The sequence below is a fragment of the Macaca nemestrina genome, chromosome 14 (assembly GCF_043159975.1).
Source record: "Macaca nemestrina isolate mMacNem1 chromosome 14, mMacNem.hap1, whole genome shotgun sequence".
Lineage (NCBI taxonomy): Eukaryota > Metazoa > Chordata > Mammalia > Primates > Cercopithecidae > Macaca > Macaca nemestrina.
Window position 1 is genome coordinate 83,185,334 of NC_092138.1, and position 15,679 is coordinate 83,201,012.

The 15,679-nt window shown below is 40.9% G+C and overlaps 1 protein-coding gene across 2 annotated transcripts in view; it reads left to right on the forward strand.

The window, feature by feature from the left end:
- The first annotated feature begins 2,520 nt into the window (after positions 1–2,520).
- The window catches only part of LOC105481083 (KIAA1958 ortholog), a 173,301-nt gene continuing 160,142 nt past the window's right edge, over positions 2,521–15,679 (forward strand). Inside the window, exon 1 of one of the 2 annotated variants that reach the window (XM_011740375.2) lies at positions 2,521–2,811. The gene's annotated coding sequence lies outside the window, so the exon portion shown is untranslated. The remainder of the gene's footprint in view (positions 2,812–15,679) is intronic. The other variant, XM_011740376.3, reaches the window with a different exon arrangement.

Below are 15,679 nucleotides of genomic sequence, written 5' to 3' on the forward strand. Positions count from 1 at the left end.
TTTCTCAAGTCCTAGCTGCCTTAATAGACCTGACTCCAAATTTTGTATCACCAGGCCAGTAAGACTGCCAGTAAGCTCTAGGGTGCTTCTTTCTGACTTCCACACTCCTAGACACAAATCAACAATGCCCTGAGAAGGAAGAGTGGCTGAGAATGCAGGACTCACTTCAAAGTATTTCCCTTCTTCCTGGGGGCTCTTGGACTCTCAAGCCTTGGATGACAGGGTTGCTCTCCAATTGTTTTAAACAGACTTTTTATTTATTTTTTTAAACAGCTTTTACAGTCCTCAGTGGCAGAGTTAGTTTGTTCGACAAGGTACCTCATCATGGTTGGATGCCTGCATCATTAAAAAAATTCATTATGATGAAATATCCTTTAAACAAATAAAATTAGATTTTTTTTAAAGTTAATTGTGGCAAAAACAATTTAAAATGTACCTTTGTAACTCCTTTTAAGTGTACAGTTCAGTGGTGTTATATTTACATTATTGTGTAACATCTCTAGAACTTTTTCATCTTGCAAAATTGAAACTCTATACCCAGTGAACATTATATCACTATTTTCCCCTCCCTCTACCCTCTAGCAACCACTATTCTACTGTCTGTTTCCACGAGTTTGACATAATCACACAATTTACATACCTCTACATACCTCATATACGTCAAATCATAACAGTATTTGTCCTTTTGTAACTGGTTTATTGCACTTGGCACAACATCCTCAAGGTTCATCTACGTTGTGGCCTGTGATAGGATTTCCTTCATTTTTAAGGCTGAATAATATTCCATTATATGTATATATTACATTTTCATTTATCTATTTATCTGTTGATGAACATTTGGGCTGCTTCAACCTCTTGGCTATTGTGAATAGTGCTGCAATGAACATGAGTGTGCAAATATTTCTTCGATATCCTGCTTTCAATTCTTTTGGACACTTACCCATAAGTGGGATTGCTGGATCATATGTTAGCTCTAGTTTTAGTTTTTTAAGGAACTTCCACACTGTTTTGCATAGAGGTGGTACCATCTACATTCCCACCAGCGTTGCATAAGAGTTCCAATTTCTCCACAAGATCCCATCTTTAGAATATGCAGCAATTAACTAGGGGGTTTTCATTTTTGGTCTTTTTTGTTTGTACAAACATTATTGTGTCAAAGTTTACACAGATTTCAAATTTCAGCCTAGACCTGGAAGAGTGCTGATAGAGGAGTGTTAAGAACATCAACCTGAATCAGCTCTAGAGATGGAGAGGGGTTGGCAGAAGCTACCCTAAAGGAGAGAACATGCTTGATGTGGCAATGAGGTTACCTGCCTGGATTCTGGGCGACCCTGGATATCTTCTCCTTTGCTAAGAAGTTAGCCTCTTTTTCTGCCTCAAAAACATTCTTCTCTTCCCTTACCTACTCCAAGGGTACAAGTGACTGGGGTATGCCTGTCACAGGTGAGGTGAGGCCAAGATGTGGGCACTAATTAAGGCCCATCAGATACGGTATAAATGTTATTTATTACCATGATTACTGTTTTGGAGATGGTCAGTGCTGTACATAGAAAGGGAGTTAAGAGCAGACTCTGAAGCCAGACTGTCTGGAATGAATCCAGGCTCCTCTAGCTACTATATATGTGATGTTGAACATATTTCTTAATTTCTCTGTGCCTCATCCATATCCATAAAATGGCAATGTTAATCCTTATCCATAAAATGGCAATATTAATGGCACCCACTGTTCAGAGTTCTTAGGATTAAATAAATTAATATTCGCTAGGTACTCAGTGCAAACTGTGGGCACACAGCATGTACTATGTAAGTGTTAGGTAAAATAAAGGTGGACCAAGCCTGGTAGCACCTAGTAAGTCCAGCTTCAGCTTTGCTGTGCTGAGTCGTGTAGGTGGTGTTCTTGTGTCCCTGGTTTGCTGGAGGACCTAGTTTTAGTGTATTTCAGGTGTCATTAAGCATCCCCGCTCCCTCGATGGGATAAGGGTGTGACTGTGGACTGTACATAGCATCTCGGTGAAAGTGTTAACGCACATCCCTGGGCGGAGAGGTAACTCTACTCAATGCGTTATAAGGGGACTCACACACCTCACGGACGGTGTAGGTTCTGTCTGCTCCTTGCATTTCAGTGGAGGTGCAGAGAGCTCCGGGGGGCATCGGGGACCGCGGGCCCGGGACGTGTAGCAGGGGGCGGTGCTGCACACTTCCTCGGACCATAGCGGGGATGGCGGGTTCCACAGCTGTCGGGGCAGCAGAGACTGAGCTCGTGCGCGCGGAGGACCGGTTGCTCCAAACCTCCAGGGGCAGCGCGCCAGCCGCCGCGTGCGCGCGTGTGTGCAGCAGGAGGCTCGGTCTACACCTCCTCCGGGCAGCGACGACTGCAAGCTTGGTGCGTGCCGTAGGAGGTGTCGTTACACACTTCCTGTGGGTCTCGCCGACCACGGCGCGTTTCCGGTGCCGGCTGGAGCCCCAGGTCCGAGCCCCCGCCCCGCCCGCCGGCCCCGCCCCGGCCCGCCCGCGCCCCGCCCCCTGCCCGCCCGCCGCGCTCCGAGCCGGGCGCGCGGAGCTCGGGGCGCACGGAGCGGCGCGCGCCGGTCGGCCGAGCCAGGCTGGCGCCCCCGCCCCCCGCCCCGTGCCTCGGTCCGCCGCCCGCCGGGCGCCTTCCCCGCGCCTTTTGCCTTCGGTGCCCGGTCCTCCGGCCGCTTTCCTCCCGCCCTCGCGCCCCTCCGGCCCGCCCCGTCCAGCCCGGGCTGCCCGGCTCCCGCAGGCCCCCCCCGCCGCCCGCGTTCCTATGGACAGACGCACAGACACCTGCAGGTGGGTGAGAGCCCGCGCGCTGGGCGGGGACGAGCGCGCCGACGCCGCGACCCAGGCGGGGAGCCCCTTTGTGTGGGGGGCGGCCGCGCAGGGGTCGACTCTGCTTCCCCGTCAGCGGCCGCGCGGTGACCCGGCTGAACCTTCCTTTTGTCTCCTCTCGGGGGAGCGAGGCCGGAGCGAGGGCAGGGACCCGGGCGGCCGCTCGTCGGCAGCGCCGGGCTTGGGGGTGCGAGGCGCAGAGACCCCCGGCGGCGGCTCCAGTTCGCCCGCCCCGGGCCGCCCCGCCGCCCGGCAGCTCGGGTCTCAGCGGCGGCTGCAGGCGCAGTGCGTGGGGCTGGCGCCCCTGCTTCTGCTCTTGGGTCTGTTGGAGGTGGGAAGGAGGGCGGGAAGGAGGAAGAAAAGGTCTGTCCTGTTAGTTTCCAAGTCTTGAGATGCTTATGGAGAAAGAGAGGTGGTTCAGGGCTCTGCCCCACTAGTTTCCCTCCTCGGGAGGCTCGCCGAGGTGCGTTTGGGGCGTGTGTGAAGGAACGTGCATGGCTTCGCTCCCTTATTTATTGTTTCTAACGGAGGAGGGCTTTCTCCAAAAGGCTCTTCCGTCCCCCACCCCCATCTGAGGCTGCGCACAGTGATTTGTGTTTGTTATCAAATATATCGAGAAATGTATTCCCCTGGGTAGGAGGAGGTTGGACTGAGCAACGTCAAACCAAAATCAAAGAATGTTTTTGGTTCCCTCAAGTCTTTTTTTTTTTTTTTCTTTAAGGTTTTAGATGGAGACTTTAAAAAATGAACATGGCTGTGATTTTTACAATTATGTATATTTAGTGTGTGTGTGTGTGTGTGTGTGTGTGTGTGTGTTGAAGTTTAGGAGTAAAGTTTTGTTTTTTCCCGTACTTGTTAGGATTCGCAAGACGGAATCCTCTCCCGACGAAATAAACAGTTAACAAGCCAGTCAGGTAGTGACAGCTTGCATGGTGGAGGTTAAATTGGAGTGGAATAAACAATGATCTAGCTTTCCGTTCAGGCTGAAGCCTTTATTTCTACTGATTTAAGATATGAGATCTTTCACAACCCATGAAATCATAAATGTCAGAATTGAGTTTTCCCCCTAGGATTGTGCTTTTCCTATTTTATCCTATGTATATAACCCAGCGATTCGGTTGTGCATGGATATGGATACCGTGTTTTGAAAAATACGGTAGGGTAATGTTTCTGATTTGTCTTATTTGATTAGCTAGCTAAGTTTCTTCATTAACGGTTGCTGTGTATTTGTAGATATTCAAATGATAAACGAGGTTGAATAAGCACCCAGAAAATAAATTTTACAGATTCAGATTTTTAATATGCAGGTATGGATTTATAACTGTATTAATCTCAATCTACTGCTCAGTTCTGGAAACTCTTTTTTGCCCCCCGTGTGAGAATTTATATTGACAAACTTAAGTCTGACAGTTACCCAGGAAATTAAACGAAGAAGCAGTTTTGGGGGCCATGCATACAATTATATAGACAGTCATATGTAGAAAATGGAGGTTTTCCTAAAAAAACAAAAAGCATTATCATCTAAACTTGAAGGAAAAACGTGGAAAATTATGTATTATTTAAATTTTAATTAAGGTTTAAAATTTAGAAAACTGTACAATTTAATGCACTTTTTTAAAGACAAACTGATTTTTGTCATTATAAAAAGTTTAGTATGCTTAAAATAGTGGTTTTTTTCTAGGAGAAAAATTTATCCTAGATTCTTTTTTTTTTTTTTTTTTTTGAGACGGAGTCTCACGCTGTTGCCCAGGCTGGAGTGCAGTGGCGCGATCTCGGCTCACTGCAAGCTCCGCCTCCTGGGTTCACGCCATTCTCCTGCCTCAGCCTCCTGAGTAGCTAGGACTACAGGCGCCCGCCACCGCGCCCCGCTAATTTTTTGTATTTTTAGTAGAGACGGGGTTTCACTGTGGTCTCGATCTCCTGACCTTGTGATCCGCCCGCCTCGGCCTCCCAAAGTGCTGGGATTACAGGCTTGAGCCACCGCGCCCGGCCTATCCTAGATTCTTGCCCCAGTTAAAGAGATTAATATTATTGCATGCCTAATACTGTAAATGCCTGGAGTGTACATTTATACACACATTACTTAAAACCTAGCAGTGATCAAGCCAATCCCTTTTAGTTGACAAAATTTTACTGGTTTCTGCTTTGACTTCCAGTCTGCATTAGGTAAATGAATTTAAATTCTGCACAGAGGCACAGAGCTCAGTATGTGGCTCTGGTAGGCCCTTGACTAGCGTTCCTTGTCCCTCTCCATTCATAGTAATAGCCCAAAGAGGAGAGGTACTGAAATTTGATCAGGCTTTATCGCGAATCCAGGAATGGAGTTCTAGACCACTCTCAGAATTTCAGCACTTAGGTATACATACTCTTCCTTAGCTCTTTAAAGTATTAAAAAAAGATAAGCTAATAATTGAATTGCTTATTTATATATTTACAAGGCTGTCAGTGGTAGTGATAAGATTTAACAAAGAGTCACTGTGTAACTAAGCATTAACAGAGTGTGGCCTGTACTGAGAATTGTTTTGGCAAAGTTGTAGTTGTGCCTGTTTTCTGAGATCATCAGTGTAGTCTTTATGTGGGCTGGCTAAAAGATAACACCCTAGTTTTGTTTATGTTTTTGTGTGTTTTTTTGACTGATAAGTAGATACTAATTTTTTGTTTTTGTATGATTAGCAATAATATTTTAGTGTAATCAGAAGCATTCCAGAGAACCTTATGTATTTTCAACTGATTTCCTTTCTGGTAAGTTGGTGTTCAGGAAGGCATATAAATTATTTTTCATTTTTCATGTTTGAAATTTTTTGACTTGTTTTGACAAATACGTGCTACTTCCAGAAAATTTGAATTTGTATAAAACTGGATTTTTAAATATAGCTGACATTTACCAACTTCTCTTTTTAAAACAACACTAAGCCGTCCACAGTTAAATTTGATAGGCTTTAAAATCCATGGACTTTTCTAGCATTTTCCTGTTTATTGGTTATCAATGTGGTATCATTACAGGAAGCTTAAAATGGCCACTTTATGTTAACTAGAATGCTCAAATGACTAGTGTTTTCATTAGTAATAAATGGAAAGCTGAAAAGTAACAATTTTATTCTTTGTGATAGATCTGTGACTTTCAAGTCTTTTTTTCACATTTTTTTGTAGCCTAGTGGGGAAGCAGGTCCCGCTGTGAGAGGTGTGGACAGTGACCTCTCGTTCCAGCCGTTATCATCATCCTGCATTGTTTAACAACAGCACCAACCCCATGCTGCTTGCCGAAAATGCAGATTTCATTCTTGGATTAATATTCTGGTACCAGATGTATGAGGCTGGCTCTAAAGAAGCTTTTTTTCTTAAGTACTGTCAAAAATAGAGAAGCTGAAGATTGGAGAGAAGCCATTTATTTTGAACAGTTTATTTTCTGACAGTTTGTGTTTGTAAAGAAACCTGCTCATAATATTTACTTCAGAGATCTCCATAGTTGCCTGAGGAAGCCCCACAGGTTTCTTTTCCTTTAAAAAAGTTTCCATTGAGCTTAACTCTTACGTGATACTTCTTGACTTTGCTTCTGATTAGTTGATTTATGGACTTTATTTACTAGCATGATTGGAGAATTCTTTTGCTAGACTGAAATTGCACTCTGCCTGTGCTCTGGTCCGTTTCCTAGGTAACAAATGCACTGCATAGATTCCATAATGAGGACTGTGGTTGGCTAGTTACTGTGTAAATTCTGTTGTTTGGTAAAGCTTAGTCTCAAATTCAAATAAAGGTCAAGAAACCAAAAGTACTGAAAATGCAAATTTTTGAATTTGATTTTGTATCCAATGCCAACAACGTTTAATAGGCTTTTCTGGAGAAAGGCAAATTATGCAGCCGTATTCAAGTTTGTTTTGCAAAGTCTTACACTTAAAACAGTTGGAGAGCTTTTTCACCATTAGTGTTCATACTGGTAATACTAATGGCTCTAGTGACAAAGAAGATGTATTTCAGAAACGTATTATCACACTTGAAAATATATAGAAAGCAAAGAATCCTTGTCTAAGACAACTGTGATATTGTTATACTGAAAGGAAGTAACTATGTATCAAAAGAGAAATTATACAACTTTGACATGAGATATAACATTGTGTTTTTTAGAGATGTGGTCATAACTCTATCACCCACGCTGGAATACAGTGGTGCAACCATAGCTTACTGCGTCTTCAAACTCCTGGGCTCAAGGGATCACATCTCAGCCTCCCAAGTAGCTGGAACTACAGGCATGTGCCATCACACTCAGCTAATTTTTCTTATTTTTTGTAGAGATGGGGTCTTGCGGTGTTGCCCAGGCTGGTCTTGAACTCCTGGACTCAAATGATCGTCCTGCCTTGGCCTCCCAGGTGCTAGGATTATAGGTGTGAACCATCACGTCCAACCATAACTTTAAAAAAGTTTAAGAAGATGTTAAAACGTTGAAGCAATGTTTAAAAACGTTAAAAATCTTACCATAAAATGCTGAATTTCTGTTCTAGCTTTTTTTCTTCTCTGCATGAACTTTGGCCAACCTAGCACCAGGGAGCAAGTCCCCCCTTGGTTGCTGCAAGTTAGAGAATAGCTTTCTCCTCCACCTTACTCTCCTCTGGAAATCTGTGGCCTCTTTAGCTCGAGACATAGGACAAAAACTAGTATGTGTGGAATGGCTAGTGATTATTAGCTGTTTTTTTTGTTAGTTTGTTTGTTGTTGTTTTTTTCCTTAAGAAACCTGCAAAGAACCAAAGTTCCATTAAAACCTACTGGAAATATATTTTCACTTGAGGCCTAAAAAATGTTTTTTGTTAATCATCAAGGAATTCATTAACTAAACATTAAAATAAAATACAACTCTTTTTAATTCTAAATAATTATCCAAAGTTGCTTCCATTGCTTTCCCTTGCTTTGCTGGGTTGTTTTTAGATGATTCATTTACTCTTTGGTTAACTTTCATTTCACGCATAGGATACATCTTGCTTGACTTCTCTTTTTATTCTTGGTTTTCTTCAAAACTGATATTACTTTAACCTTTTCTGTCCTTTTTTAATTGCAAATATTATATCCTTTCAGTTTTTTCTTATATTTTCCTCTGGAAATACTAATTATTTAAAAAATATTTTCCTTGTGTGATTTAAGGCATTATCACCATGTATCAAAAGCTCTACCGTTTTTTCTATTATAGGACTTCGTATTTATGGGATGGGGTTGACAATATGTGTGAATTCTTAATCAGCTAGGACTACTTCCTCCTCTCAGCTTGTATTAATTTGTGAGGGCTGCCATAACAAAGAATCACAGGCTGGTTGTCTTAAACAACAAAAATTTATTTTTTGACAATTCTGGAGGCTAGAAGTATAAGATCAAAGTGTTGGCAGGGTTGGGTTCTTCTAAAGCACCTCTCTTGGCTGATGGATAGCTGTCTTCCTAAGGTGTCTTCGTTTGGTTTTCCCTCTGTGTATGTGTATGTCCTAATTTTCTCTTAAGAACATCACTTACATTGGATTAGGACCCACACATGTGACTTCATTTTACCTTAATTACCTCTATTCCAGGCCTTACTTCCCCTATAAGTCACACTTCTGAGGTACCAGGGTTTAGGATGTGAACAGATGAATTCGAGAGGAATACAGTTCATCCCGTAACACAGTCCACCCCTCTGCCTACTGCCTTTCACCCATATGTACCTACCTCCCTACATATGTACATACATACCTCACTCCACTTGTGGAATTTTGTAGCGGTTTCATCTTTTATGTCTTTTTTACTCTGTTGTCAATTTGTCACTTGAGTCCCAGGCCGAAATACATAGCAGTATGATCAGCTCTATATATAGTCATTAAGAATAGATAAAGGCTTTTTGCTTTTTCACTCTTCGTATTCATTGTTTTTAAATGCTTTATTTTGAATGACTTAAAGTACAAAATCCTTTTTTTTTTTTGAGACAGGATCTTTTTCTGTTGCCCAGGATGGAGTGCAGTAATGTGATCACAGCTCACTGCAGCCTCAACCTCCTGGGCTCAAGCAATCCTCTCACCTCAGCCTTCTGAGTAGCTGGGATCACAGGTGCACGCCCAGCACTCAGCTAACTTTTTTTTTTTTGTAGAGATGAGCCTGTGTGGCTCAGATTGGTCTTGAACTCCTGGGCTCATGATATCCTCCTATCTGGGCCTCCCTAAGTGCTGGGATTACAGGCCTGAGTTACTGTGCCTGGCCAAAATTCTTAATAGTTGTTTTGGAATACTAGAGAATATTATTGTGGCCAAATTCAGTGGAAGCACTAATGCTGTTTTCTTCTGAGTTCTGAGGACCTGTTTCTTTTGGTGCCTTTTTTTTTTTTTTTTTTTTCAGCTATTCATCTTGCTGCTCTCATGGTAAGTTATGCATTATTTGGTCTTTTCACACATGTCTGATGATTCCTGAATCTAATACCTAGTCAGGGCTTTTCTCCTGAAATGCACATCTTTGTGTCCTACTATGACTGGATATATTCACTTAATTTTCCACAAACATTTCACATTCAACATGCCCCAGACTTACTGTCCTCTTCAAATCTGTGTCTTTTCTTTTATTCCCTAGCTGAGTGAGTTGGTACCACCTTCCATCCATTTTCCCAGTCCAGAAATTTAGGAGTTATCTCTGATTCCTTCTTTATTCTTAATCCCATTTTCCATACATAATCAAGCCCCTGGGTCAGTCAGTTCTTGTTCCCCTAGTTTTCTCAATTCTGTCTGTTTGCCACATGCGAATCGTGCTACTGTGTTACCTTTGCGTTAGTCTTAGTTTTACAGTTAAGTGTATTCAGTGTGCAACAGAAGTCCTTATGGTAAGGCTTCTGTAATCATTTAGTAGTCTGAAGTTCACTGAATTCTTATAAGTGGCTCATGTGAAATGTATCCCTTGCCTTTCATATTTAACACTGTTTTCCTGTGGCTTTTATAGTTCAAGGTCACTTTGACTGAATAAAAATACTTGACTCACATTTTTTTCCCCCTCAAGTATCTTTAAAAATGTTACTCTCTTGCAGGAGTTGGCAAACTTTTTCTGTAAAAGACCAAATAATAATTATCTTAGGTTTTGTGGGTCATAGGTTTCCCAATTACTTAACTGTGCCATTGCATTGCAAAAGCAGCTCTAGATAGTGTGTAAATGCACTAGCATGACTGTTCCAATAAAACTTAATTTACAGAACCAGGCAGTGGGCTGGATTTGGTCCATGGGCCTTAGTTTGCTGAGTCCTATTCTATTCTGGTAAAATGTGTTGTCAAACTCTAATACCAATATGATTTTCTTTCTTTAATTTTATCTTTTTGCCTAGATACCCAAGGGCTTTTTCTTCATCTTTAAAGCCAATAATTTTACTAGAATGTCTGTTAGCCATTCCCTGTTAATTCTCCTAGATACATAGTGTTTTTTGTTACATTGGCTCAAATGTTTTTTCATATTTTCATCAATTATAGTTTTTTAGTAGTGTTCCATTATTTTCGTTTTCTCTCTTTTGGGCCTCCTGTTATATGTATGTTGGATCTTCTTATATCTATACCTTAATATTATTCTTACTTTTTATATTTGCTTTATTTTTTTCTATTTTATGCTTTAGTGCCTTCAGTGTATCTTCTGTGGTATCTATGTCTCTCTCTCTTTTTTTTTGAGACCGTCTCACTGTCACCTAGGCTGGAGTGCTGTGTCACCATTGTGGTTTACTGCAGTGTCAACATCTCTGGACTCAGGTGATCCTCCCAGTTTAGCCCCAGGTAGCTGGGACTACAGATGTGCATCACCATGCCCTACTAATTTTTGTATTTTTTGTAGAGACAGGGTTTCACCGTGTCGCCCAGGCTGGTCTCAAACTCATGGGCTCGAATGATCCACCTGCCTCGGCCTCCCAAAATGCTGGGATTACAGACATGAGCCACTGCACCTATCTATCAAGTTTAGTGTTCTTGCTAGTTTTCACTTCCTTTCTGAGTTTTTTCTTTCCTGTTCTGTCATGAACTTTGTCATTTCTTATTGTACATCCTCTTGTTATCTGGCAAGATTCGTTTTTTAGTTTTTCAATTTCTGATCTATGCTGTTCTTCCATAGCTTCTATCATTTAAAAATTTGTCCCCTTTTTCTTGTTTTTCTTTTTGAGACAGGGCCTTTCTCTGTCATCCAAGGTTCAAGGAATTCACCCACCTCAGCTTCCCAAGTAGCTAGGACTATGGATGTGTGCCATCACTACCAGCTGAATTTTTTTTTTTTTTTTTTGTAAAGATGGGTTTCACTGTGTTGCCCAGCCTGGTCTTGAACTCTTGGGCTCGTGATCCTCCTGCCTTGGTCTCCCAAAGTGCTGAGATTACAGGCATGAGGCACTGTGCCTGGCTATTTTCTTAATTTCTCTTACTCATTTTGAAATATGTTACAGTTATCATCTTTTTTCTTACTGTACTTTTTAATTGTTCTCTCTTGGTCATATTTAAATTAGATGGTCTTACCTGTACTTTTGGAGAAGCTTTCTGTGATGGAGGTGGAAATTGGCAAATATAGTTTTCCTGCTTTTATGGTTTGAAGATTTTCTCCTTTGTTGCTTAGCTGGAGTATTTTAAAAATATGGCCACTCAATTAAAATAAAAATGAGGTACCATTGTACACTCACTAGAATGGCTAGATGAGAAAAATAAAAAATACCAAGTATGAGGATGTAGAGTAGCTGAAATTCTCCTGCTCTGCTGTTCGAAGTGTAAATTGGAATGGAAATGTAAAGTGGTACAGCAATTTGAAAAGCTCTATGGCTGTATCTACTAAAGCTGGACATATGCTGCAAATCCTGTGACTCAGTAGTTCTACTCTATGATCCATACTCCCCAAATATATGGACTAGAATGCTCATAGCACATTTGTCATTGCTTCAAACTGAAATCTGTCCAAATGGCCATCAGTCATTGTTGTTCCCTTCCACAGTGAGTCTGACTTTGGCTGTGTAACTTGCTCTGGCCAGTTGGACATTTGCAAGCATTGTGCAACACAAGCTTGATCAGTGCTTACGTCCTCCGGGGAATAATGTCCTGAGACCACTATATAGGGATGTCCGGGAGTAGGAGAGGTTACATGGAAGAGAATCGTGGTGCCCAGCCAATGACCAGTACTTACTGACAAACTTGTGAGTGAGGCCATCTTTGACCTTGTAGTTTAGCTGACCTTCCTTCCAGCTAAAAGTCGCCACCTCAACAAGTCCAGGGAAAGCCAGAGGAGAAACTACCCAGAAAACATACAATTGTGAGAAACAAGAAATTGTTGTTTTAAGCCACTAAATTTTTAGGTGATTTGTTATACAGCAATATTAAACTGACTCAGATTGAATAAATACATCATGGTATATTTACACAACGGAATACTGTAGAGCAATGAGAATGATAAACAGTCTACAGCTGCATGCAGTAGTATGTGTGAATCTCACAGACATATGTTGAGCTAAAGAAGCCAGACAGAGCAGAGCTTACACTGTATGCCTGCATATATAGAAAGTCCTCAAGCAGGCAGAATCATTCTGTTCTGTTAGAAGCCAGAATAGGGGCTACCCTTGGGGGAGTATTGACGAGAACAGAGAAAGTAGAGGCTTCTGGGCTGCTGGAAAGGTTCTGTTTCTTGAACTGGTTGCTGGTTACATAAGTGGGTTCTGTTTGTGAAATTGTAAAATATTAGCAAGTTCACTTATTGCTGCCTTTTTCTGAGTGTATATTTCAATGTTGATGTGGCCTCCTCTGTGATGTTCTCTGAGATTAACCTTCTTTGGGTATCTCTTTCCTTTATTCCCACTCCTGCCTCTTTGTTTGATTTGGATTCTAGTCCACAGTGTTCTTTCTAAAGCCTCTTAGGTCCTCGTGGTCTTGCATTCTCCCCCAGAAACTCAGAAACTTTACTGGTTGTTCTTAGATACAATTTCACTTAAAAAGGATCCTCTCTTTTTGATGGTAATTTCTTCTTTCCCAGCTCTTAGAATCACTAGAACTCTCCTTTTTCTGCCTTCATCTGCTCAGTTGCTTATTCTGTGTAGGTTCTATTTTTGTGGGCGTTTTAGCCCTGCCTACTTATCTGGTGTCCATAGGACTGTCCTATCACCTGATATTGTTGAACATTTTGTCTTTTGTTATTGTTCACTTATTTTGTTATCCTCCTATCTGTGGGTGTTTTTATTTTTCCCGTGGAGATAATTGTAGGTCCACTTGCAGTTGTGAAGATACAATACAGAGAGGTTCTTTGCATGCTTTGCTCAGCTTCCCCCAGTGGTAACATTTTGCAAAATTATAATGTTACAACCAGGATATTGACGGTTTATGGGCTGAGTAGTGTCCCTGCAAATTCGTATGTTGAAGCCCCAACCCTCCAGTACCTTAATGTAACTGTATTTAGAAGCTAGAGCATTTAAAAAGGTGATTAAGTTAGGATAAGGTTGTTGGAGTGGGCCCTAATATAATCCAGTGTGGTGTCCTTATAAGAGGAAATTTGGACACAAAAAGAGACATTAGGGACATGCACACAGGGGAAAAAACTCTGTAAAGGAAACAGCAAAGAGGAGGCCATCTGCAAGCCAAGGAGAGAGGCTTCAAAAGAAACCAAGCCTGCCAGCACTTTGATCTTAGAATTCTAGCCTCCAGAATGGTCAGAAAATAAACTTCTGTTGTTTCAGGCACCCAGTCTGTAGTATTTTGTTATGGCAGCCCTAGCAAATGAATACACTGACATCGATAAAATCCACCACTCTTATTCAGATTTCCAGTTTCAGTGGTATTCACTTGTGTAGGTTCAATACAGTTTTATCACCTTTTTAGGTTTCTGTTTCTACCAGCCTCTCCACTGCCCCTCCCCCCCACCATTTCTAACATATTCATATGATTAGATTTGAGTCTGTTGTCTTGCTTGCTTAGGAGTCCTTTATTTATTTTTAAGTAGGTTTTTTTTGTTATATTGGAAGACTTATTTTCCCAATTGGTCAAAGGGGACAAATACCATCAGGCAAGAAAGGGTAAGATATGCAATAATCTGATTAGTAATAGCTTTTCTAGTGCATCTGATTTATAGTGATAAGCCAATACATATTTGTTGCAGGGAGTTTAATTCTTTTCTAAATGACTAAGGTGGTTAACATTTTCATGATAATTCTGGTACAGTTATTGACTTTCTTTATCTGACATCTTCTGAAAACAAAGAGTTCTACATTAGTGAATTTACCATATAACTATAGTTTATCTCCTGGAGAAAACAAGATTAAAATCATTTTTAGTAAAGATGTTCTTTAAACGTAGCTTAAGTAAAGGTGGCGGTTCAGTCGTTTTTAGAAATCTGCCAAAGGAATCCTTTTCTGGCATCTGGATGAACCCAAGCTGATACAGAGAAATTTTTCTTTTCCCTCCCTGGAAAATTTGCTTAAGTTTTTCAACTCTGAAGTTTTACAATAAATTTAGTCTAGTTTACTACAGCCAATTCAAGGAAGGATCAATCAATCCAACTTACAAATCCATAAAATTAACGGATTTACCAAAATCTTGTTTAAACAACCTTTGAAGATTCTTTTAAAGTTTCTTTTATGTTGGTATAACTTACATAAAATGCATAAATTTTATGTGTAGAGTGATTTTTTCCCCCTTTTATTTTTAGTTGAGATGTAATGATTCTACATGTTTTTGGGATACAGAGTAATATTTCAATGTGTGTATACAATGTATAATGATCAAATTAGGGTAATTAGGACACCCATAACCTCAAACATTTTATTATTTATTTGTGTTGGGAACATTCAAAATCCTCTCTTCTGGCCTTTTGAAAATATGCAATAAATAGTAGTTAACCATATTCATCCTACAGTGCTACAGAACCAGAGCTCATTCCTATCTAGCAGTAATTTTTTATCTGTTAACTAGCCTCTATCCACTCCTCTCCCTTTGCCGTTCCCAGCCTCTAATACACACAGTTCTACTTTCTACTTCCATGAGCTCAAAAAAATTTACTCCCACATATGAGTGAGAACGTGTGGCATTTATCTTTCTGTGCCTGACTTATTTTGCTTAACATGATGTCCTCCAGGCTCATCCATGTTGTGGCAAATGGTGGGATTTCTTTCCTTTTTATGGTTGAATAGTATTCCATTGTGTATGTATACACCACATTTTCTTTATCCGTGAATTGACTGATGGACATTTGGTTGGATTCCATGTTTTAATTATTGTGAAAGTGCTACAATAAACTTGGTGGTGCAGATCATCTCTTTGATATACTGATTTCTTTGATACACTGGTTTTCTTTTCTTTGGATAAACACTCAGTAGTGGGATTGCTGGATTACTGTGGTAGTTCTGTCTTTAGAAACTTCCATATGGTTTTCTATAGTAAATAGCCTTTGAAGATTTCTGTGAAATTTTAGCTGAAGGTACTCCCGTTCTACCTTCACGGCAGCATTTTAAGGAATGTTCTGTTTTAAAAGTTTGGGTCATATGATAGTGTAGTCTTAGAAATATTTTCCTTTTGAATTTTGTTAATGAATATGAATATATCCATTGAAAAGTATATATTCATAATAAAATTATTATTATTATTATTTTTGAGACAGTCTCTCACTCTGTCGCCCAGCCTGGAATGCAGTGGTGCGATCTCAGCTCCCTGTAACCTCCACCTCCTGGTTCAAGCGATTCTTGTGCCTCAGCCTTCTGAGTAGCTGGGATTACAGGTGTGCACCACCATGCCCAGCTAATTTTTGTATTTTTAGTAGAGATGGGGTTTCGCCAAGTCGGCCAGGCTGGTCTCGAACTCCTGACCTCAAGTGATCTGCCTGCCTTGGCCTCCGAAAGTGCTGGGATTACAGG